This window comes from Rattus norvegicus, chromosome 10, assembly GCF_036323735.1.
Source record: "Rattus norvegicus strain BN/NHsdMcwi chromosome 10, GRCr8, whole genome shotgun sequence".
Lineage (NCBI taxonomy): Eukaryota > Metazoa > Chordata > Mammalia > Rodentia > Muridae > Rattus > Rattus norvegicus.
The window spans coordinates 16387626-16409033 of record NC_086028.1 but is presented as its reverse complement, the minus strand read 5'-3'; the positions used below and the strand labels follow the sequence as shown (position 1 = coordinate 16409033).

The following is a 21408-nucleotide window of genomic DNA, read 5'->3' as shown; positions in this document are numbered from 1 at the left end:
CCTCTGCCTTCTCCAGCCACTGACTGTCCACCCCCATCTTTCTGTCTTCTTGGCACACTCTCGGCCGCACCAGCACACCCACGTCTGCCTCTCTTTTCATGGAGACCCTCATCACAGCGAGGCTGTGACAGGGTCGTGTCTTGGCACAGAGTGGTGCAGAGTAGGTCATAGGCTTGAGTTAAGATATTACTAAGTAGATGAATGGAAACACAGGTGAGTGGGCCGACACTGAGCTTGAACAAGAGCGGCAAAACTCCTAGTCTGATGCCCAACTAACAGCCTAAGAGGTTCCTCTAAGTTACCTGGAATAACACTCCCTGAGCTGACACCCTTCAGCCCCTGGATGGACTCTGGAGGGCTGTGCACTTTTGTAATGTACAGATGCGGGCTGGAGAGATGGCTCAGCGGTTAAGAGCACTGGCTGCTCTTCCAGAGGTCCTAAGTTCAATTCCCAGCAACCACATGGTGGCTCACAACCATCTGTAATGGGATCTGATGCCCTCTTCTGGTGTGTCTGAAGACAGCTACTTACATACATAAAATAAATAATTACATCTTAAAAAATAACATACAGATGCTTGCTTGATTTACATGCAGTTATGTCTTCATAACTCCATGTGGTGGTTTGAATTTGCTTGGCCCATGGGAGGTGGCACTGTTAGGAGGTGTGGCCTTGTTGGAATAGGTGTGGCCTTGTTGGAGGAAGTGTGTCACTGTGTAGGTGGGCTTTGAGGGCTCCTAGTGGTCAAGCTCTGCCCAGTGCGGAAGAGAGAGTCTCTCTCCTGGTTGCCTTCGGATCAAGACAGAGAGCTCCTCCAGCACCAGGCTTCCTACCATCATGATAATGGACTGAACCTCTGAAACCGTAAGCCAGCCCCAATTAAATATTTCCCTGCGTTGTTTTGGTCACGGTGTATCTTCACAGCAATAAAACCCCAAGATACCCTATCCTAAGTAGAAAAAAAGTTGGAAACACACTAAATCCATTTAGCCTTCCAACCCCAGCTCAGTAACACAGCCTGCTGACCTGAGGCTGACCGGGACCTGTCTGCCCAGCTTCTCAGAGGAGAATTGTACCACTTATCACTGGACTGGGGAAAGATTCCAAACACAAAGTACCTTTCTTCCCAGTACACATGGCTTCCGTGCCGTCACGGCCTCTGACAGCCTCTAGCTTCTCTGTCCTGAGTTGGAGACGGTCTGTAGTTAAATCTCAGCCATGGCATCCTCTTGTTCTGCATGTCCCAGGCAATGCTTCTTACTCTGAACACTCTGTCCATAAGTTCCATAGAGAGCCATTAAAGGTGGCTTCTCTCCAGGATATGGTAAAGTCAGAGATGGAGCGAGGTGCCAGCACACAGAAAGGACTAAGCACACAAACGTCATCCGTAAAACGTGACCCCAGCCTCTCTGAGGAACGGCTCACCTGGGCATGAACAAGCTTATATGGAATTCTATGCCACCTCAAGTCTCCCTCCCACAGTGCTTGGTGTTTAACACCCTCAGCTAAGACTGCAGAGTTCGAGACTCCCTCCCGCCCCTCTCTTTTCTGCCTACATCACAGCCTTCCCTTGGCCTCTAGTTGAGGCCATGAAATTAGCAGCCATGCTGTGTGCAGTGAAGAAGAGGAGGTTCCTCGAGTCAGTGCTTCCTTTCGGCAGCTCTGTCCATCTGGGGAGACAGCGAGAGAGAACAAGACCCCTGTGTGCTCTGCAGAGCAGCAGACCGGCAGCTTTTAGCAGGGACTTTTTAGGCTTCCTTTTTTTTTTCTCCTTTGAAAACATGGGAGCCAGCCCAGCCTGAGAAGCAGAACTAAGCCTTGTTTTCTAAGCAGGGCATAGAGTATGCTAAGCTCCCAGGCCACATCTCCAGCTCTGGAGACTTTAGGGAGCTGTAACTATGTTGTATCCCCAGTGTGGTTCTGTTCACACAAATCTGCACGTTTAAATTTTGGATTCCCTGACGTCTGATGGAGTTATTCAGGTTCGATGGCATCAGGAAAATTTAAAGCTCGCTAAATGATACCATTTGTAGTCAAGTGAGTCAAATGTTGACACCAGTAGAATTTAACTCTGTGCATCTGGCCATGTGAACACGCAAGGGGTGGTGGGTAAGATGAGAAGCAGCCAGCGGGAGAGGAAGGAGTGATCCGGTTGTAGGTATGGAGGTTGGAAGGAGCCTTGCCTCAGCTCCAGCTGTTGATACAAAGGCTTTCTCCGGACCTGAGCAAATGGGGGGTCAGGATGGGTTCCTGAGTCACGTCCTGCATGGAAGAAGCAGAGTATCCCTGCCGGCCCCTTGGCCTTTTCCTAGGGGAACCAATTGTGGATGTCCAACCTTCCAACCTGGAAGATAATGAATCTGGGTTGCTAAGACACTGGGCTTGTACTAATCTGCGACAGCAACAGGAGGAAATAAGAACCTCCATGCCCTGCCCAAGCAGGCTCCTAGTCACAACTTCCTGTGTGCCTCCCTCCTCCCCTTTAGCCTTTGTGGAAGGCCTCATCCTGTTTGAGGTGTCCTGGGGTCCTCCACATGATGTCTTTGACGTGGTCCTCTCATTTGATACAAAACCTATAATACAACAGACGTCACCTGCAGCTCTGAGGGTAAATGGGATGACGCCTGGAAGGTCTCTTAGCAACCGTGCCTGGCATGAAATTGGTGCTTGATGCTATTTTTAGGCACACAACAGAATTCTAAAACTTTTATTCCTGCTCTGGCTCTGGATGGGGTCCCAGGCTAATCTGAGGGGGCGGCATAGGCTGAAGAGAGCTGGCTTGCTCTTCCCCACCAGCCTCGGGGCCCCCACGACCTTGCCTGCCATCCTGACAAAAGAGAGAATCTCAACTGTCGCTTAAATCCTTTTGTTGCCAATTCTTAGCTGGGTGACCTTGAAGGAGTGAGCCCACCTCTCTGAGCCTCATGGCCTCCTTGGCAGAGTACTCATTGTGAGGCCCGGTCCAGGATGTTGGTGTGAGGGTGAAGTGTGCTCAGTATGGCTGGGTCCGGGTGTTCAGTAACCAGCAGAAACTGTAAATCTCCTCAAAGGAGGAGGTGCTTCCTCTCAGCCAAGCCTCTCCCCAGGTTTGCGGTGCAGGGTTCTGAGTCCCACACAGTTTGCAGCCCCATTTTTTCTTTCCTTGGATATTTTCTTTATTTACATTTCAAACGTTATACTCTTTTCCTGGTTTCCCTTCCATAACCCCCCTACCCCATGCCCCCTTCCCCTGCTTCTATGAGGGTGCTTCCCCACCCATCCGCCCACTCCCTCCCGCCTCTGGCAGCCCCATTTTAATAACGAATTCCCAGACTTACAAATTCACTAGGGCTCCAAATGGGATTGTAGTAGAGATGTGTCCTGAACCTTGAACTCCGCGGCCTTGACGCCTAGGTCAATCGGATTCCAGAGGAGCCCCTCCCAAGCAGTTTGGGTAGATCCCAGGAGCCCAAGACTTTCTGGGACTTTCAGAAGCCGTTCTCACTGAGGCCTTCCCACAGAACCCAATCTCTCATGGTGAGCAAACAAGACTCCCAATGGAGCAAAGGAAGAAGAACCTTTCACCCCCGATGCCAGCTGCTCAGACCCACACAAGTGGGCACCTGCTTCTTGCCTGGGCATCTGGGTTGTTGGCCTTAACAAATGAAAATATTAAATGCTCGATTTCAGATAAATAACGAGTGATTTTTAGGGAATAAGTATGTCCCAAATACTGCATGGGACATTTAGTTGCTCCACCTTATCCACGTCTGCCAGAATCTCGTAAAGTCAAATTCAAGGCTCCCCAGGGGAAATGAAGTTGCTGAATTCTTTCTCAGGCAAGAATGTGGCACCCCCCAAACTCGGGAGGTCTCAGATTTGTCCCAGTTCTGAAGAGCAGCTGGGGACCCTTGATCTTCAGCATAAGAATGAGCAGTGTGTGCACCGCACGGGTGGGCCTGGGGTGGGCGAGGAGACCAGAGTTTGGTAGCAATGGCTGCTGCCTCCCAAGCTAGTCAGGGACTTGACTGTCAGAGGTACCCAGAGGCAGATGGCCAGGTTCTAGAGTTGTGAGACTCTTTTTTTTTTTTTTTTGGTTCTTTTTTTCGGAGCTGGGGACCGAACCCAGGGCCTTGCGCTTCCTAGGCAAGCGCTCTACCACTGAGCCAAATCCCCAACCCCGAGTTGTGAGACTCTTAATTCTTCTCTCCTGATCTCTTTGCACAGTGACATTTGCAATTTTTGTGAATGGTGCTACATAAAATGCATGTGCAGAATACTGTGCCAGTGGCAGCTGTCCCTGCTTCTTAGTCCATTTTCTGTTGCTGTAACAAAGTGCCAGAGTCTGGCAGTTCAAAAAGAACAGGGGTTTATTTGGCTCACAGTCTAGAAGCAGAGTGGCCTAAGAATGTTGACCTGGCATCTGGTGAAGGCCTTGTGCTGCCTCCCGAATGGTACAGAATGGTACATTGCACCTCACGACCAGACCGGAAAACACACAGTCTGGGGCTTCCCTTTCTTACGAAGCCATCAGTCCCATCGTGCTGGCTTCACTCTCATGCCCTCATCTGATGGTAGTTGTCTCCAGGCTTCACTTCCGATGCTATTGTCACATGTATTTGGGGTGGGGCGGGCAGGTGAGTTCATAGCACATGAACTTGATACATCCAAACCACAGTGATTTAGGCACGGATTTCACTGTCAGACATTTTAGAAAACTGTGCTTCCCCCAGCGGACCAGCATGTTCTCCAGGAAGAGGCAAGTTGGGGACTCCATGCACATATGTGTAGTCCTCAGGTGGGCACACCTCTGTTCAGGGTTCAGCAGGCCCACAGTTACAGGGTATGCTGACCGCCTGGCCTATTTACCAAGAAGCCGTGTTGGAACTGAGCCTCTTGCCTCTGGAGGCAGATTCCAGAGTCCCAGAGTGCAACCTGCTTTCCTGCTTCTGCTGGCGCTGGGCTCAGGCAGAAGCTCCCACTTCCTCTATTCTGCACCAGGTGGCCCCTGTGGGGGTGACCACAGATAAGGTCACCAGGTACACGGTGTTCTCAGTGAGCCAGACAGCGTCCTACAAGGAGGTGTCTGTGCAGCTCTTTCGGCAGAGGCAGAAACGGCAGCTCAGAGCAAGGGAGGGTGTTGCGTCCTTGCTGCATCCCTGCAGTCCACGCGTGTGAACTCAGAGCAGCTCTTCCTCCTTGCTGCTTCCAGAAGCCCTGGTCAAAGGAGATTAAAACAGTCTCCCACCCACGCTCAACCCCGTTCTTCCTCTTTGAAGGTTCATAGCCTCTATCGAGTGACACTTGAGGCCCAACGATTCTTTGCTGCTGAGGCTACTGTGTTTGGAAGCATCTTAGCCTCTAGATGCCAAGGACACTGCCGCCATTTCTGCCATAGTCACGGAAATGGCCAAATCTCCTGGGTGGCTGCATTTCAGAACTGGCCTTGCTAAGAGGCCATGCCATAGAATCATTACTGCCAGAAGTTGCTCAAGAATCTTTTTAGACTACTTCTAAGTGCGTTTTCTAAGCCTTTATTTAAAAACAAACACAGATGGCTTTAGATGCACAAGGGTTCTTCCGCTACTTGCTTTTCTGCATGACAATAAACCTTAGCCCTCGTTCTTTTTGTGCGCCCTGAATGTCTCCTGGAACTTCACGCAATCACTGTCATCTGTGGCCGACGCTGCGATGGGCTTGACCGTCCCCTGACAACGCCTTTGAGTTGATCCTCCCTTAGGGTTTTGTTGGTAGCAGCCCACCCACCCTGATCTGCCCACTCAGGATCCTGGCTGGAGTAGGGGCTAAATTCTTTTGAGTGTGTTGAGTGAGTGAGCGTTGCAGAGGCTGTGCACAGGTATAGACAAGCATTTGGCATGTGGAGGGAAGGTGGACGGCAGGCGCCTTCCCCAATTTCCCCTCTACTTTCTTTTGGGACTCGGTCGCCCACTGAATCTGGAACTCACCGATCGGCCAGCCAATGAGCACGCTCTTCCCGACTCTCCCCCCTACCAGCCAGCGGAGCTTCTTTTTGTTTGTTGTTTGTTCGTTGGCTTGTTTTTTTACAGGAAGTTGGGGGGGTTGATCTAAAATTCTCAAGCTTTATCAACTGAGCTATCTCCCAAGCCCCAGGGCCCAAGGGAAGCCTTGGACCAGAGGTATGCACATTTTTAAAATTCTGAGTGGCTGCTTTGTTCTCCAGAAAGGTTTGTACCGATTTGCCGCGACCGTCTTGATGAAAAGCCTGGCTTACACTTATGAGCATGGTTTATATCGTGTTGTGTGCGCTTATTCGTGTTGTCTCATTCAATTCCTACTACCGTGGTGCTCTGTGGGATTGGTCTTTAATCCCACACGGTAGCTCTCAAATGGCAGAGACTGGAGCCTCGCCCCTGATCTGTCTCAGGTGTGTACACTGACCGTTTATAATTTCTCTCTGAGGTCTGCCTCTTTTTTCCCCAGGTCCTAGTAATGACTAAAGTGGCTGACCCACTGTCATTGCTAGAGTAGCAGATCCAGCCACAGATACAGAATCCTAGCGTTTCATCCTGGGTGGCTCCAGGTAAGTCAGGTAGGACAATAAAAACCAAGCTCCTAGGCCACAGCTGGGGGCAGTTATGTTATGTCCTTAGTTCATACATCTGGTGCCGAACCCCTCAGTATGGATAAAGCCGTTAGTTTCAGAAGTTTCTTATCAAAGCAGGAGAGAGAGACAAGAAAGGGGCCCAAAGCTCTGAACTGGTGCGCTGACAGGGCCAGCTGCACTCTGCACACCCAAGAGTACCTGTAACTGTCATGCCAAGGGCCCTTCATGGCTCTTCCCCCAGGTCTGGGGGAAACTGCCCCTTTGCTGGCTTCAAGGCTTTGTTGCGGCTTCAGGCTGTGGAGGAGACATCTGTGGTAACCACCAACATAGCCTCCTCCAGGCAGCCTGCAGGAGCTTCATAGAGCAACCATCCCCACTAGTCTTGCTTGGCTTCACTGCTGCCCTGACTAGATTTTGTCAACTTGACACAGTCTAGAGCCTCACCTGAGAAAATGCCTCTATCCCCGTCACCCTTAGGCAAGTCTGTGAGGGCATTTTCTTGATTGCTAATTGATAGAGGATGGCCTATCCCTCTGGGGACAGTGCTACCCCCAAGCAGGCAGTCCTGGGCTGTATGAGAAAGCAGGCTGAGCAAGTCATGAGGAACAAGCAGCATCCCACTATGGCCTCTGCTTCAGTTCCAGGTTCTAGCCTTGGCTTACGCCGACGATGGAGCTGAAAGCTGAAATGATCCCTTTTCTCCCCGAGTTGTTTTGGTCATTGCAAGGATAGGAAGCGAAGGGACACAGCTACTGAACTTGCTTTTTAATTTTGATGGAACTGGCTTCTCCCGCCCGCTCCCAGATCCTCTTGAGAGTCCGTTCATTGTGCTTCCTGAGGTTTTCCTGTCGGCGCGCAGGCAAACCTCTGCTGATTAGCTCAGGTACCTTGTCCTGGTAACAGAAAGCTTCAAACACAGAGGGATTGGACCTTCCTTAAATGCCACCGAGGGAGGTTTTCTCATGGTAACCGACACTACATCAGGCAGAGACTGCCAATCATTTCATACCTGACAAAGCCCAGGGGAGCGGCATCATCCCAGACAGGAAACAGACACCCAGAGAAGGCCAAGGTCTCGGAGGCAGCTTGAGGTAGAGTTTGCCCTTGAACTCCTCTGAGTCTTTCTGGTCCAGATATTTCCTCACCCCACTGTGTTGTTTAATTTTAGGCAAAGCAGGTTTTGGCTAAATCACAATTCAAACTTACAAAAAAAGAAAAAAAAATTTTTTTTCCGGAGCTGAGGACCGAACCTAGGGCCTTGCGCTTGCTAGGCAAGCACTCTACCACTGAGCTAAATCCCCAACCCCCAAAAATTTTTTTAGCAATGCATGTGGTCTTCACAATTTAGCACTAAACTTTATCTGGGCCATGATTTTCCTAAGACCAGTTCTTCCTCTCCTCTTTCTCAAGAGACGAGAGGCCCCAGACCATACATACCTGCCTTGGTTTTCACATACACATGCATGTGTACACACTATGAACATTGCAAACATGTACACACTTATACAAACACATGCACTCACACACACATACATTCACACACACACATACACACAGAGAAAGAGGGTGGTGTGTGTGTGTGTGTGTGTGTGTGTGTGTGTCTGACAGACATGTTTCCTCTGTTCTCCTTTGAACTGGAGAAAAGCAGCCATGACTGAGGCGCAGGGTTGAAGTTAAAGGGCAAACTAAATATTGGAGAGGAAACCATGACGGTGTGTTTTTTGACATTAAAAAAGCAAGAAGCATCATGTCAATTGGCACGTATTCTTCCTAGAGCCGAGAGGAGTTTCCCACAATGCACTGCAGGAGAGTAGGACAAAGACAAGAGCAGCTGTGTGCATTGATTCTCTCTGCTCTGTATTCGGGTGTGGCCCTCGGGACAACAGGGTCAGGTGTCTGTGAAGACACAGGATAGAGCAATGGCAGGGGGCAATGGGGACTCAAAGGCCTGGGTTCTGTGCAGCATCACCACCAGCCAGTGACCCAGAAGAAGTCACTAATCTGGACCTAAAGAACTGAATGGACAGTAAGCCGTTTCTCTTTTCCATTCAGGTTTGATGAAGACAGCCTTTTCTAATTAAACAAGGAATTCTGTCTCAGAGGGACACACATCTTAACCGTCAGGGATGGGAATGATGGCATGAGGTAGCCAGTGTTTACAAAGCCCTTGCTACAGGCCATGAACTGGGCAAACCACTGTGACTCAGTTCCCTCCGTCCTCCAGCATCTTCTTATCCCACACTGGTAGGAAGATGGAGGCTTAGAAGAGGCTCATTGATTTGCTCAAGCCACGGAGTGGAAATAAAAGCAAAACAAAATGATAAAAGCCACTGGCAAGTTCAGGGTTCCCTTGGAATCTGCCTCAAACGAGGCTGGGTGAGCAGCAGAGAGGAGAGAGCCCAAGGCTGACCTCCTCATGGGCCCCTGACTGGCAGCAACTGGGAGTGCAACTGGATCTGTTTGGAGAGGCCCCTGTTAGTCATTCACTGGGCCAGAAACCTGAGGAGCTCCTGAGAGGACCTGGAAGGCTGCCGGGGACCTGGGGACTGGTTCTATCGGCTTCACCCTCACAGCCTAAGTAGCTTTTGGCCCTTGTCAATGGCGCCGTCTCAAAACAGTGCCAGGGAACCACAGGCTTTGAGGGAGAATCTGGGTTAGAGGCTCAGATCCCTGCCACCTGCAAGCTTTCAGTGGAGAATGCCAGGTCCCAAGTCCCCTAACCTCCTGTGTGTTCAGTTCCAGCAGGCTCCCGGATGCTGACCTGACAGGCTGACTGGCTGTCCTCCCCACGAGTCCTCTGGTCTGCAGCTCCCTGGGAATTCTTTCTCCTCCTCTTTTCCGGCACCTCCTTGGTACCTCTCCCTCCGATGCTCCTCCTGTAACTGTGAGGGCTATTAACCCTGCCCAAACTCACCTCAGCAGGAGGAAACTAAGTGAAAATGAATTCATATAGCGGGCATTGACAATGTTGAAACTTGGGGTTTTGTTTGTTTGTTTGTTTTTGAGATTGGTCTTCCTCTGTAGCCCATGCTAGCCTGCCATTTTCCCTTGTTGCCCAGGGAAGTCTTGAAACCATGGTAATCCTCCTGCCTCAGCCTCCCAAGGAAGTTATTAATTTTTTTAAAGAAATGATGCACTGTGTGATTTTAACAAATATATTCTAATGCAATAGACAAGGCTCTGGTTTGTAAAGTTGTCGTTTTACGTCATAACAGTGCTTCACGATACACTTGGGTGTATCACGCCAGAGATGCTCTCACTCTTACCTTCATTTTTCAGATGAGGAAACGGAGGCATAGAGAGGTGAAGGAACTTGCCCAAAAGGCCATTTACTAAGGCAGCTTCTACTCAGAGAGTGAGGGATGATAACCCCCAACTTACCAGGTACTCGAAAGGAAGAGGGCTCTGGACTTGGAAACCTGCTCCCTTCTCTCCTCTGCATCCTCCTTCCCTCCCATCCTATGGACAGGAGGCTGAGCACCTGGAACAGCTCCCTTCCTTCTTCCCTCCTTCCCTCCTTCCTTCTCTCCTCTCCCTCCACTCCATTCTTGCAGGGGAACCGAGGAAGCTCCAAGCCAATGTTTCTCAGCCTGTGGGTTGCGACCCCTTGGGGTTGAATTCCTCTTTCCCAGGAATTGCCTAAGACCATCTGAGAAAGCAGACATTTGCATTACGATTCCTAACCGTTGCAGTTGTGAAGTAGCAATGAAAATAATTTTTTTTGGTTGGGGGTCACCACAACATGAGGAACTGTATTTAAGGGTCACAGCATTAGCAAGATTGACAACCACTGGCTGTAAGTGACGTGCTGTGTTACTGACATGGGCGTGACTTGCAAGTCTCCCTCGCATGACTGCTACTCTCTCCCTAGCTCTCACAGCAGACTGGAACCAGATGCCTTTGTACCCAGTCACCTCTTATTTAGCATTTTATAGGATCAAAACTCCGATTCAGAGAAGGGGGATGGTCCAGGGCCATACAAGGAAGGAGCTGCTGAGAAACCAAGGGGGAAAGCCCCAAGACAAGACAGGCGTGGTGCTCTGCTGGTGGCCCGTTCTCATCTCCACTCCAAGCCTGTGTTCTCCAAAGGGCAAGCACTTCTTCCAGCCCCTGCCTGCCTGTGACTTCCTGAACTCTCACTGCAAGCTCTTTCCTGGGAGTTTGCTAGACGAGTTACCTTTTGTGACCCCCTTGTCAAAGTGAGATGCTGAAGGTCACATGGTTCAATTCAGTCTACAGCAGGGACGAGCAGACATTTCATCTTCGATCTGAGCCCTGGCTCTGTCAGTGTCTCCATTGGGCATGCTCACAGCGTGGCCATTAGTCAGTGAGAGCTGCGGAGGACGGGCACATCTGCTGCTACCAAGGCAACCGAGTGTGGGCCTCGAAGCACTTGGAGCTGTTCAGTGTTCTCCCACTGTGAATCTGCGGCTGTGCGCGTGCATGCGTGTGTGTGTGTGTGTGTGTGTGCGCGCGCGCGCGCTCGTGTGCACGTGTGTTACAAACACACACCAGTGCCTGCATAGGGATGCCAGAAGAGGATATCAGGTGTCCATCTTTGTCACTGTAGTCTTATTCCCTTGAGCCAGGGATCCACGGTTAGGCAGGGACGTTGCACCGTTGCACCCTTCTGATTCTCCTGTCTCTGCCCTACTCAGGGCTGCTGTTATAGGCATGCAGCCACGCCCACGGCCACGCCCACACCCACGGCCACGCCCACACCCACGGCCACACCCGCCTTTCTTGGTTTTTACTTGGGTATTAGGTTCTGAACTGAGGTCCTCATGTTTGTGGATCAAATGCTCTTCTTAACCATGAAGCCATTTCTCCAGCCACTTGACCTCATTTTGTAGGGGTGTCATTCTAGGATCTAGAACCAAGACAAATCCCCTGACCTTGCGCCCATGTGGTCAGGTTTGGCATCCCAATGGACAGGGCCTGTGACAACTGCTGCCAAGGAAATTGTGTGACTCCAGACATGCTACTCACAATATCGTAGGGCTCTGAGTGTTTCAGAACCGAACGTTAGGCTGTGACCTCCAAATCTGTCATTTCCCTGAATTTGACCATGACATTTTTTTTTCCAGACAGGGTTTTATTGTGTAGCCTCTGCTTTCCTGAAACCCACTCTATGGACCAGGCTGGCCTCAAACACACAGAGCTCCACCTGGCTCTGCTCTTGAGATTAAAGGTATGTACCACCACTGCCAGGCTTGACCACGTCATTATAAGAATTCTGGAGTCTTCAGCAGAGTTTGCCTCTGTCCATTCTACCACCGTACTGCCCTGCCCCTTTCGAGTCCTCACACCATTGCACTAAGCAATCCCCCAAACAGACCACACCCCTCCAGCACACACGAATCTCAGCTTGCACAAGTGGACACTGCACCAAACTCTGGGGGTGGGACATAGGCTGGTTTCTACCTGAATTTCTTCCTCTTTTGTGTCAACCTTCTGTTTCTTCTGGGAAAGATGACGGGTTGGAATGTTTTTTCCAGTTCTCCACTCTCTTATAGTGGATAAAGTGCTCAAGCCACTCAATGTGACTTCGCAGTGTCTCTCGGTCAATGGATTTATCTTCCATGACACTGCTGTGGAACGCATCATGGTCACCTGTGTAGCTGTCATTTATAATGGATATTATGGTTTGGATTCTTCTTTTGATGGTGCTGGGGATTGAACCCAGGACCTTGCATGTGCTAGGCAGACTGGACTACAGCCCCAGCTGTATAGTCTGTCGTTGTTTAACCTGATATTTACTGAGTGATATGTGTGTGCATGCACATGAGAGAGAAGGGGGAGGGGGAGAAGGAAAGAGGGGAAGGGAAGGGGAGAGGGGGAGGGAGGTGGGAGGAGAGATGGTTCACCCGTGGAGGTCAGAGGATGACTCCTAGGAGTTAGTTGTTCCTTTCTACATGTGGGTCCCAAGGATGGAACTCACGTCATCAGGGTTAGCAGCAAGCACCTTACCCAGTGAGCCACCCCATCGGCCTTGGTCTGGATCTTACACATCCCCCAAACCTTCTGTGTTGATGGCTTGCTATTCAGCTGATGGGCTACCGGAAAGTTGTGGTAAGGAGGTGAGTTCTAGAGAACATAAGACATTGGGGACAAGCCCTTCTCGCCCTCTGTGATTTATTTCCATCTGTCCTAAGGCACCCTGTCGTCTTCTTCACCTGCCTTTGTCACCATGACGTACTGGGCTGTCCCCCACGGGCCCCAGACAACAAGACTAAGCAACCCTGGACTGTAGCTTCTGAAACCATGAGCTAAAATGAAGTTTTCTTTTTGTGGGGTTTTTTTTTGGGGGGGGGGCTTGTCACAGAAGTGGAAAGCTGAGTGTCACCATGAGGTGAGTTTCACCATGAGGAGACACATCTGTTGAACCTGTTAAGTCGGAGAGCAAATGAAAGAGACCCGCCCACATTTGACCTCGGCCAGAAGTTCAGCCCATTTGGCAGGTGCAAGCATAAGAAATACAAACCCTTGCCAGCATAAACCTCTGAACCCAGAGCAGATGCCACCGCTCAGCCCTGCCTGGCCCGTTCCAGGCCTAGGCCCTTCCAGCAGCTGTCCTGCTGGACTGACATTTCCTTTCTGTGCTTAAGCCTGGTAAGCTAACAGCCGGGCACAGAGCTTCTCTGTGGCTAGTCCCAGATGCCCGGCTGCCTCTGCTGCCTCCCTCGGCTCGCTCCCAGCTTCCAGGAATAGATCTTTCATTAATTTGACTTAGAATCCCACACTTTCCACCCCAAACCCTGGATGCACATAGACAAGCTGCACCCCTAATCCCTGAATGGACAAAATGAGGATTATAGTGTTGCAAGGCTGTGGTTGTGAGGGAAATTAAATCACGGGGCAGGGCTAGCTGGCTGTGAGTCCCTGAGACCTCCAGAGAAGCTAGCTTTCTGGGTTGATCGTATTACTGCTGACACTGAATGCAGAGGCAGCCACACACAGAAGTACCCAGTGATGCCTGCCGATCGATCAGGAGGCCCCAGTTTATGCTTTCTTCCTCTGACATTTTGATACAGCAGAGTACAGCACCCAGTGCCATGGCGACAGTCTCTATAAAAGTCTCCAGCCTGCTTTCAGCACACCTACACTACGGCTGGATGCAGTGGGAGGTGGCACAGATCTGGACCAATGGAGGGAAGGCATGCTTAGCCTTGGCCTGGTTACAAAGAACATTTATTTTTCCTCTTTGAAATGGACCTTCCTGTCCCCGATTCAGCACCATCCAGTGTTGTGCTAATGTGGGTTAATTTCCCATCAGCTCCTAGAAAGAGTGTTTTTCCAGTCTCTCCAGGGGCAGAGGAGAATTGTAAAACAGATAGGACCAGCTTCCATGCTCCACAATGCTCAGAGGAGACAGCATTTCAGGGGTGGGGGAGCTCAAAACAGGTAATTCTTCAGATACTTCAGACCGAGGTAGCATAGCTCTTAGAACTCCTAAGCCCCCATTGTACTGGCCCTTTTCTTTGTGAGCCTTGCCCCATAAAGGCTGTATAAAGGTTCTTAAAAGACACTATCCAGTGAATCTGTCCCTTTAAGAGGGTCCTTGATGAGGGACAGTTAGAGAATCAAGAAGCCGAGAGCCAGATGGCACTGAACAGGATGACATGAATTAGGAAGAGACAGCCAGCCTGCGGGCCACCTGCCTTGCTGCCTTGCAGTAAAACCCTCTCTGGTCAATGGCTACCAGTGGACAGTCTGACAGATGAGTGGAGCTGACCTCCAGGTCTCACTGTCACTGTGGTAAGAAACTGACTAACATTCTGAACTGGGACTCAGAGCTCCAACCCCACATCCTGTGGAGTAAGGTGGCCTCATTTTGTACCTGTAGACCTGGCCACCCTGTCTTGTCATCCCCCTTCCCCCGTGAGGCAGGCCAGAGCTCTGGAGATTGTGACTACCCAGTCGGTGTGCAAGGCGTCACAACAGGGGAAGAGGGGCTGCCAACCGAGGAACTGCCTCCATCAGATTGGCATATGGGCCAGTCTGTGGGCATTTTCCTGACTAGTGATTGGTGTGGAAAGGCCCCGCCCACTGTGGGTGGGGCCACACTTAGGCAGGTGGTTCTGGGTATGGGATACAGCAAGCTAAACAAACTGTGGGAAGCAAGTCGATAACCAGCATTCCTCTGTGGTCTCTGCTTCAGTTCCTGCCTTCAGGTGCTTCCGCTGAGTAAAGCTGATTGTGAGCTTCAAGGCTGGAGAGATGGCTCAGCGCTGACTGAGCCTGGCGAAATTTCCAGCACCCACAGGACAGCTCATAACTATCTGTAGCTCCAGACGCACAGACATACATGCAGCCCAAACACCCGTATATAAATAATAATAAATAATAAAAAACATAAACATAAATATTTTAAAAGATGAAATAAATCCCTCTCTCCCAAGTTTGTTTTGGTGTCTGTCACAGTCACAGAAACCGAACTAAGAGACATAGTAATGCTTTTTGTTTTGTTTTTTTTGAGCACCGGGACTTGAACCAGTGCTTCACTGAACCCAGGATATTGTGCGTGCGCACAGGCTCACTCCCACTGAGCTATAGTCCCAGCATGACTTTTTTTTTTTAAACTTGGAAGGTACAAAGTACGTGTTTAGGGAATCTAAGGTCCTGGGAATTTGAAGATAAAATTCCTGGTCCTAAATACAGATGGGAGGACTTGCTTCGTATGACAGCCACACAAAGACTCAGACAAGCATCTGCATTTCTTTTCTGTGACAGGAGTCCTGATGCAGACAGTCAAGGACTAAAGCAGTGGTGTTCTGCCCATCTCCTCCCAGAGGCCAAGGACCCTCCAGTCTTGGTGTCCTGCTCTCCTTGGTACAAATCTTTCCATGTGAATGCTGTCACGTGGTTAAAAAATGCTGCAGCTCCAGCCTTCATGCCCACATTCAAAGGTCCAGGAAGGAAAACCTGCATGACAGGTTGCCTCTCAGAGGAGTCAGCACTTTGAAAAGTGTTTACTAGAAGTTCCTTGCAATGACTTATGTTCACATAAATTAAAAAAAAAAAGAAGATTTGGTTTGGTTTTGAGTGAATGTTTGCTTGCATGTATGTCTGTGCACCGTGTGCCTGGCTAATGAGTGCCCAAAGAGGCCAGAAGAGGGCCTCTGGTACACTGGGATTGGAATTACAGGTGGTTGTGAGCGGCTGTGTGAGTGCTGAGAACCAGGTCCTCTACAAGAGCAGCCAGTGCTCGCACCTGCTGAGTCATCTCTCCAGTCCTCGCCCCCAAACACATGCATTTACATTTTATTGAGCATCTTCTCCATCAAGGGCGATTAGGAAACTATTGAGCAGATCGACAGATACCCCCGATAATGTGTGGGTTCTGTCATTTCTGGCATAGCCAGTGTTGCATTCTGTTGGTTTTCTACCACAGGGAACCGGCTCTTGGATGTAAAGTAGGAATAAATCAGGAAATGCTGAGGTACGAGAATGGCGAGCCTGAGGGTGTGGATGTGTTCAGTCCAGTGTTGCTTGGGACTTCCCTGGGCTTCAGGACAAGCCCTGTCTGTTGTTAAGTGTATTACCTGGTGGATAAGACTCCCGGTCAGTCAAAGTGGGAGGGGCTCGAGAGCCTAATCCCTTCCTGTGGGTTTATGTTCAGGTTGAAGGAGAGACATTTTCTTCAGTGGTGCAGTCACTAGTGATGTGTCTACGTTCCTGTAAACAATTACCCATTATCTTTCTTAGAAGGAACCTGATGGATTATTCTGGTCCTCTGTGTGTATGTGTGTGTGTGTGTGTGTATGTGTGTATGTATATATACACATATATACATATGTATACTTACATATACACATATATATGTATTGTGCACATGCACACGCACACACACACACACACATATATATATACATATACATATATTTAGAGAGAGCACATGAGAGAGGTAAATGGGAATGGGAAGAAGGGAATTAGGGAACATGAAAGAGAGCAAGAAGAGAGGGTAAGGGTGTGGAGGATGAATATCGTTGAAATATATAGGTTCATAATAAAAATCACTATTTTACACAATCACTATGTGCTAATAAAAACATGTCCTAAGATTCTTGGTTTCTGTTAGCCCTCAAGAATTGCAGCCTTGGAGGGTGTGTGTGTGTGTGTGTGTGTGTGTGTGTGTGTGTGTAAGCAGTGTGATCAGAGATGCTGGGCAGGATGTGGGGGTTGGAGAAGGCACACTAGTAAGCTGAGCCTTGAGGCACAGGGGCAGAACCTAGTATAGGGCTGAAGCCAAGGGAGCTGACTTGTGATTGCAGAGCTGTGGAGGTCTGGGTAACTCTGACTCCGGCGTGTCTGTCTGAAGGAGATACAGGTTGTGTCCCCAGCATAGCTGAGGATCAGGTTAGAGAAGTGAGCAGGAATCAGGTGACCATGTGTCCTGGTGTCACACCGAGGCATTCGGATCTTATCTTTAGGAAATATAGACGCTCAGGAGGATTTTCAGGTATGAGGTGAGACAGAGGCTTCAAGCTCTGGAAGGTTCTCCTTGGGCCACAGTGGAGGATGGGGCTGGAGAAAGAGTCACAGGGAAAAAAGAGCCAGTTGTAGCCTTCAGGGAAACAGAGGAGAGAGGCCTCCCTGGGGTGGGGCAGCTAGAAGTCCAGGATCACAAGAACAGGATGTGTCTTCCCAGGAGGCCATCCTAAGAGAAGGCAAAAGACAGAGTTCATTCTCAAGTTTAGTTTGGGCTCAGGGGCCTGTGAATTTTGCATTTCCTGGTTTTGCAATTTTCAACCTAAAGGTGCTAGAGAAGAAAAAGGCCATGTAACCGGAGTTCTGATCCACAGAAAGGCCATGTGTGGCAATCAATGCGCACCTGTAACCCCAGCGTTGGGGAGGTAGGGAAAGGCTGATCCCAGGGGCTCAGGGGCTAACTAGTCCAGCAAGTTGGTGAGCTCTGAGTTTGCTAAGGGATCCTGACTCCAAAAATAAGCCTCTATGTGTACACACACACACACACACACACACACACACACACACACACACGGGTAGGGAGGTGGCAACCTCAAAAGTCTAGGGCTTCTGAGCTTTCCAGTAAATACTATGAAGTGTGAACAATTAAACCATTCAGTGGGCAGTGTTCCCAGTGCACCAGCAGCCTAGCTCAAGGCCCAGCTCCTTTCTTCTGCCCTGCCACCCTCACTCGTAGCTCTAAACCTTTGATCTTGCTAGCACATTCGGTCTTGCTTATATTCCCAAGTCTTCAGGACATGGACAAACATTTCATCGACATGAACCTTGTACCTTTCAGGGTCCCCCCCAGTGGATCCCCACTGGCACCCCGGGTGACCTTTAGCTGTCACCCGGGTGAGGAGTGGTCTGGCAGTGTTTCAGGAGGATTGAGAAGGCTCCCAAGACAATAAGATGTGACCAAATCCCTCAGGACACGTGGATGACCGCGCGTGACTTCCTTTACTTCCTGCCCTTGCGATGTCCCTTCAACACAACCCCTGAAATGGAGAGTAGTCAGGTGTCCCTAGGAATGCTATTGTGAGCCGGAAGCTCTCCTCGTATACAGTGAACACCTGTTCCAGCCTATCTTGCTCCAGGTAAAGGTAACCTAAGAAGAGCCCCTGAGAACAGCAGGTCCAGCCCCATGGTTGCTAATGGTAGCATTTCAGGCCCATGTCGCTAGCAGGGTGTGGGCTTGAGGTGGCAAGGGTAGGGAAATGGATCATCAGACAACTTCTACCCTCCCCTTTTATTTACCCTGCACATGGGGCCCTTGACAGAGTTCACACACTGGAAAGAGAACCGTTCAAGAGAGAAGTCTCTGAAAGCTACCAGCTTCACCTCTAAGTGTAGTCTATCGGAAATGGAACCTGCAAACACCTAGTTACCTCTCCTCTGCTCCAGAGACCGGTGAGGCCATGAAGGAGCACAGAGCCCACCCCCCTCTCATGTCCATGAGCCCCAGTGGCCTGTCCTTACCCTGGCTTACCAGGTGGCCACTATATTTAGACGAATTCATTTTCCATTGTGAGAAAGAATTGAGCCCGGTATGCTCTGTGTACCTCAGGCAGAGGCAGACTCTCAATACCTTCCTGTCAGGCCTGAGGCAGGCAGGGGCAATGATGCCAGCAGAGGCTCCTTCCGGGATCTGCAGAGGGCTTCAGCACAGAGAGCCCGTCCTCCTGTCAGGTGCAGCTGTTATACAAAACAGTTCAGCTGGCCTACGGCTTGGTTGAGCTTTAAAACCTGGTACGTACTGCAACAAAGAAAAATAGACCTGACTGACTATGGGTGGGGCTGTATGGTCTCTACAACCAGAAGAAAAACAGTCGGGGGGGTTGGGGATTTAGCACAGTGGTAGAGTGCTTGCCTAGCAAGCGCAAGGCTCTGGGTTCAGTCCCCAGCTCCAAAAAAAAAAAAAAAAAAAAGAAAAAAGAAAAAAGAAAAACAGTCGGGGCAGAATGACCCCAGATGGAAAGAAGTCAGCATGTACATGTGTATAGAGAGAGATATATGCCATACATGTGTGTGAGCATACACATGTATATAGATTAGATCTCTACCACATGTATGTCAGCATATACACACACATATATATCTGCCATGTGTGTATGTATATGAGTGTATACATGCACCCATATTTTCCATATATATGTCAGGATGCAAATGTATATATAGGTATCTGCCATAGGTAGATAGATAAGTAGATGATAGGTACATGCATAGTTTATACAAAACGTGTAATCTCTCACAATACATAGCATGTTATATATAATAGCATATAATGCATGTTTTATTTATCATTATGTAAGTTTTATCAGCCGAGAGGGAGCAGACTGAGGACCCTGTTGATTTGTGAGATGCAGCTTCAGTGGAGCTCCAGGATAAGACATCACTTAAGACCATGTGACACCGAAGACCACATGGCAACCCCTTCTGAAGAAGGAATTCTCTCCCACCTGGACAAGGCAGCCAGCTTAGAAGTCATCCATTAAGCTGTGTCACTTAGGAAAGTACTTAGTGGAGTGTCTTAGTTTTATGCCCACGTGACAGACACTGTGAGCAAAAGCAACCTGAGAAAGAAAGGGCTTATTTCAGCTTACAACTCTATCACTGAGGGAAGGCAGGGCAGGAACGCAAGGCAAGAGCCAGAGGCGGGAACTGAAGCAGAGACCATGGAGGTGCACTGTTTACTGCTTGCTCCCAGATCACATACATTCTGCTGCCTTTCTTAGCCCAGGCTCGCCTGCCTAGGGTTGGTACCGCCCACAGTAGGCTTAGCTAGCCCACCTGGATTGGCAGTCCAATCTGATGAAAACACCTCAGTTGAGATTTCCTCTACCTAGGAATGTCCAGGTTCCGGTCAAGTTGACAAAAATTAATCAGCACATGGAATTTTCGCAAAGCCCAGGGTGGTCATGCCTTGAGTGTGGATTCATCAACCAGAGGCCCTAGTTTGACTGCTTCCAGGAAGCTGGTAAGTTTGGGCAATCGTTGACTCCTTTGGATACCCTCTGTCATCTTCAAACATATGTCCTGTTCACGGTATAGAAAAGATGAAATGAGGTACCAGATATGTTGACATGGAGTCTGAACTTGGCTGTGGTTAGACCTGCATGTATTCCATTTCTCAGTAAAGTGTATGTGAGGCTACTTTATTACAGACCTTATGCTGCACACTGATGATACACTCTGACTCGTTCACACCACACATATTTGCCGGCCACCTACTACGTGCTGCTATAGACATCATGCCATGTTCCCACTCAGGCAATGTCCCAGACAGACACTCAAAAGCTAAGGAAAAATAGTGTAGATGGTTCCTCATCCTCAAGGCTTCTAGGCCATAGAGCTCATGGCAAAATTACCAGCTCCTTCTAGAGATAAGAACTCAACCCAGAAGCTAAGAGCAGTTGATCTGTGCAGACCCCACAGCTGGCTTGTAGCATAGACTCACCTGGAGCACAGGTTGACTTGACGCCATGGTCCTCATGCTTCCTCGCCACACATCTCTGTCAAGGCTGTTCCAGGTACTGGCTGGTCAGGGTTAAAAGAAGACCCTGGGTGCCTAGAGAAATCCATGCTTTCTCCCACAGAGTCTCCAGTTAGGATACAATTTCTTGTGTACATAGGAAAGGCTAGGGGAAGACTCAGTACCTTCTGGCAGCAAGGGGCAGCAGGTATGCCCGCCTCCTGCTGAGGATGTGTTAGTATGTGTATATATCTCCATATATGTCTGCATATGATGAGGAGTCAGCTTGGAGTCTGTGTATATTTCTATGGATACTTGTATGCCTCTGTGTCTATTCTCTCTCTCTCTCTCTCTCTCTCTCTCTCTCTCTCTCTCTCTCCCTGTGTGTGTGTGTGTGTGTGTGTGTGTGTGTGTGTGTGTGTGTGTGTGTGTGTGTATGTCTGAGGATTTGGATGTATGACTATGCATACACGGTCTCTGTAGATCTGCATATGTCTGTGTATCTGTGGGTTTGTACCTGTGTCAGGATCATTTGGGTCTGTGTGCATATGTTTCCTGTGTTTTGACTTTCTCTCTGTGTGTCTTACCGTGCCTGTGCGTCAGCAAATGTCCTTGTGTTTGCGTCTGTGGGACTGTGTTATGTCACCTGTTCCCCACCTCCTACACCCAGGTCTTCCTGGGAAACTGATCTGACATGTCCTTCAGTGTCAGGGACGTCAGTGGCTTTAGCCTTATCTCCCAGCCTGCCACTTTGTTGGAGGAAATTACATTTTGACTTGGCACAATCTGTTCCTTGTGATGTCACTGGCTGTGCCCGGCACGCTCTGCTCACCAAGGTATTTGTATTTTGATTACTTGATGAATACCTGCCAATGCCGAGATTAAGAGAGCATAAGTTGG

General features: G+C 49.5%; 3 long non-coding RNA genes across 8 annotated transcripts; 1 reads left to right on the top strand and 2 right to left on the bottom strand.

Moving 5' to 3' along the window:
* Positions 1-7328: 7328 nt before the first annotated feature.
* Positions 7329-11756, bottom strand: LOC134480657 (uncharacterized). The gene is made up of 2 exons (XR_010055308.1): positions 10744-11756; positions 7329-10215 (listed from the first exon to the last, which is right to left on the bottom strand). It is a non-coding gene; the product is annotated as an uncharacterized LOC134480657 (long non-coding RNA).
* A 7-nt stretch (positions 11757-11763) lies between these two features.
* On the top strand, positions 11764-15593 carry LOC134480656 (uncharacterized). Its single transcript, XR_010055307.1, has 2 exons — positions 11764-14324; positions 14728-15593. It is a non-coding gene; the product is annotated as an uncharacterized LOC134480656 (long non-coding RNA).
* Positions 15594-15808: 215 nt separating this feature from the next.
* LOC108352068 (uncharacterized) lies at positions 15809-21246 on the bottom strand. 6 transcript variants are annotated; one of them, XR_010055305.1, is made up of 4 exons: positions 20494-21246; positions 19827-20072; positions 18625-19609; positions 15809-17226 (listed from the first exon to the last, which is right to left on the bottom strand). It is a non-coding gene; the product is annotated as an uncharacterized LOC108352068 (long non-coding RNA). The 6 variants fall into 6 exon arrangements; XR_005490080.2 differs by having other exon boundaries at positions 19879-20072; XR_010055302.1 differs by adding an exon at positions 17829-18034 and having other exon boundaries at positions 18625-20072; positions 20494-21237.
* Positions 21247-21408: the final 162 nt, after the last annotated feature.